The sequence below is a fragment of the Pseudorca crassidens genome, chromosome 3 (genome assembly GCF_039906515.1).
Source record: "Pseudorca crassidens isolate mPseCra1 chromosome 3, mPseCra1.hap1, whole genome shotgun sequence".
Lineage (NCBI taxonomy): Eukaryota > Metazoa > Chordata > Mammalia > Artiodactyla > Delphinidae > Pseudorca > Pseudorca crassidens.
Window position 1 is genome coordinate 15,381,785 of NC_090298.1, and position 3,850 is coordinate 15,385,634.

A 3,850-nucleotide genomic window follows, 5' to 3' on the forward strand; every position below is an offset into this window, starting at 1 on the left:
GGTATCTCAAATCATGCCAGGCTCTTGGTAAGTATTTGTTAAAATGATACTAGGAGGTTATCTTTAAACCTTGTCATATGGGGAAAACAGAGGTCTGTTGAGTGTAAATTTATTTGCAAAGTTACAGGCTATGGAAAGGGAAAAAATGTATTTCATGGTTATGTAGAATGTCAGGAGAAGCAGATTATTGTTCTTGAGAGAAGAAATGCAGTGCAGTAGAGGCTACAGTAGCAGTTGGAGACATTTATTGTTATATTGTAAAAATTAGCTTAATTCTGCAATTAGCAGGTGAGTGGGTGATCTTTTTTTTCCCCCTGCTTAATTTGATTGACAGGTTTATTCTTGATTGTAGCTTAATATGCATTATTTCCAAATGCGCACTAAAAGAAAGGAAAATGGCTTACTTCCCATTTTCCTTGGTGTCAATAAAAGAACTATTCTGAGAACTGGACTGTTTGAACAAAATGAAGATTATGCACAGAGCACTTCGATAAACTAATCAACACTTCTTTTCCACATTTGCATTGAAAATCAATTATTTTCATCAATTTACCATATGCACTAAAATGAAACATGAATAGAAAGGCCAGTTCCATTTTGTTTTCCATTGTTTAAATAGAACCCTACTTAGTACTTGTGTATCACCTATTCATTTAAGTACCACCTTAGACTCTTAGCATCTTTGATAAAGCATTATCAAGAGTCTGGCATTAGGTATACTTGATATATAAGCATTTCTGCAGTTAATTTGCATGCATGGAAGAAAACAAAGCATAGAGGTTTTGCTTTGTTCTTTTGTTTTGAATTTTATTTTATTTTTTTATATAGCAGGTTCTTATTAGTTATCCATCTTATACATATTAGTGTATATATGTCAATCCCAATCTCCCAATTCATTCCACCACCACCCCCCAGCATAGAGGTTTTTAAACTATTTATCTGAAATAAGACATTCATAAAAAATGTATTTTATTTTTATCAAAGTCACAGAATTTCACAGCTAACATCTGTTCCGTGCAAGGAAACATGCCTAAACTATACCCCCGCCATGCGTATGCCACTGTACAAAGTTACTGATGACATATAGAAGTGATGTATAGTAGTTACTAGTTTTGTTTTAGGCAAAATGACAGATTCTGAAAGAGACAGAACATTGACCCTGTCACAAGCCTTTGAGCTCAATGTTATTTGAAGGATTGTAGACCCCTTATTGATAATTTCCACGTTTAAAACCACAACAAATACTGCTTTAGGAAACACTCCTACAAAACCTTTCAAATAAATCATTGTGGTGGTACTGAAAATTGTTTCAATTATGTTTAAGTAAATAATTCTATGTTGCCTCATGTTGGATCTTTATACTATACATTTCTAATAAATAAAAAAATTATTTTATTGCTATATAGCCAAAGTGAATAGTTATATCATTATGTACAATTTTTAAAAATAAATTCTCACAAATAAATATATGGCAGACAACATCAATAGCTCCAAAATTGTAGGGCAAATTTATTAGAATGTAAAATCTTCAGTACTTATAAGTCTAATAAAATATATTATATAGCTATTTAAAATTTATAATAATCAGATGGGTGAAAGAAATTGGAGTAAGAAGTAATACTTATACAGTAAGTTTAAAAGATATTCATCTTTTTATTTTATCTCAATCTTTAGGTTATTTTATATGTATATATATATGTATATACAAAATTCAGAATTGTCTTTTGTTTTATTCTATAGACTGAATGTAACAACACTCTCTATTGGTAAGAAATATCAACAATCCAATGTCTTTGTACCCGTGGCATTTTATACATTCTTTTCACTTAACACTTATCCTCCTTGTCTTGGAGGCTTTCTTTCTGTTTCTTACATCTCTCATATCCAATCAGCAGAGAATATTTTCAGGCCCAAATGGTGCTGACAACCCAAGCTGCACGATCATTAGGCAAAACAGGATGTCTTGCAACATTTTATAAACAAAGTTTTGGTACCCTAATATCAAACACCTCCTGGGTTCAGAAATCTACTACCACTCTGCCCCACCTCCGCTTCCACACCACCACAGTATTTTCTAGTCCTAGTACTGTGTTGCTCCAGATTTCACCTAGTTTTCCTTTATAGAAAAACTCGGTGAGAGAAAGATGGGTTTTTGTTTGGCTGCCACAGGGAAGTGCTCAATTCTGCAGTTCATAGATGGCACACACTCTGCTTTTTAATAAGACAAAGAAATCAACTTTTTTCTTTTATCTACTCTTCAAAAAACCAGTTATGCCTTGCTGTGCATTTCCAGTCTTTATGCCCTATTAATAAGACTGTCACCGAGGTGGTAGCAGAGACTGTGGGAATATTAATTTCTCTACTTGAATGCACTTATAAACAGGGCTTACAAGACAGATATTTTATCCTATGGTTGAAATCAGTACAATAATCTTATCTGACAACTTTTATCATATTTTGGGGGGGGTAAGGTATTGAAAACTTTTAAAAATGTAAGATAAGGTCTCTGTAGCTTTAACTAAGGCTCCCTAAGATAAGAATGGAGCAATTAACCATGAATATAATGTGGCGTAGAACGTTCAGTACTGTACACAGAGCCAGGAGGCCTGGGTTCTAGTGCGGCCTTTGTCACATACAACCCTGTGACTTTCCTTATGCCAATTCATTTCACGACAACAGGATGCTAGCTCTCCCTCGGATAAACCATTGAATTTGTGCTCCTTCATTACCACATAATCTAGACCAAGAGATCCCAAATGTGGTATACAGATCCAAGGAGATCCTCAACACTCTTTATCAGGAGGACCGCAAGGTCAAAAATTACTTTCATAATAGTATTAAAATTGAATGTCTTTTTCACTGAAGGTACAAAAGCAATGGAGTGTAAAACTGGCACCTTAGTGTGAATCCAGGCAGTGGCACTCAACTCTACAAGTAGTCATTGATCTTTTTACCACCACACGTCCACCGTGTAAAAAAAAAATTGCTAGTTTCACTTGAAGATGTCTTTGATGAAGCAGAAAAAATGATCAATTTCATTAAGTCTCTAACCTTGAGGACACATTGTTTTAATATGCTGGTGATGATGTGTAATGGTTTCTGAGGAAAAACACCTATCCAAATGCTTGAGTCGTAGCTGAACTAGCGGCTTTTTCATGGGACATTGATTCCACCTTCAGCCAACAGACAAACTATGATTTTTCAGACTTGGCTATTTGGTAAACATTGTTCTCCAAAATGAATCAAGTGTGGCCTGTCCCTTCAAAGAAAACAAAAGTAAGTGTAGCTAAGAAAAAGTTGGAGATTTCAAATGAAAATAAGAATTTTTGAAAATGTGTTTTCACCACTGTCTGAGGGCTTGACAATTTGTAAAGACTTTTCTGATAAGATTGCTGGTTGTTACCGATGAATGTTTGTGTCCCCCAAGATTTATGTTTTGAAGCCCTAATCCCCAGCGTGGTAGTATTTAGTGGTGGGACGTTTAGGGGTTGTTAATGAAACAAAAAACAGGCCCAAAATGGAGTTTTTTTATGCTTCGCCCTGCGTCACCAAACCAAGACTTGATTATAGTTTCGGCTCTCCTGGAAGAGACTCTTAAACTAGTTAATCAGGAATTGCCTGTCAGCAGCAGTTAGATAATCTGCCTGGTAGACCCCAGCCATTCTCTAAGAAAAGTCACCTTGCAATAGCCAACCTGACTTTTTGCCTGGTATAACTTCCTGGTTCCCACTTTCTCTGCTTATAGAAGTCTTTCATCTTATACAGCTCATCAGAATTCCTTCCTATCTGCTAGACTGGATGCTGCCTGATTTAAATTGATGTTTGTTCAAATAAACCCTTAAAATTTTTA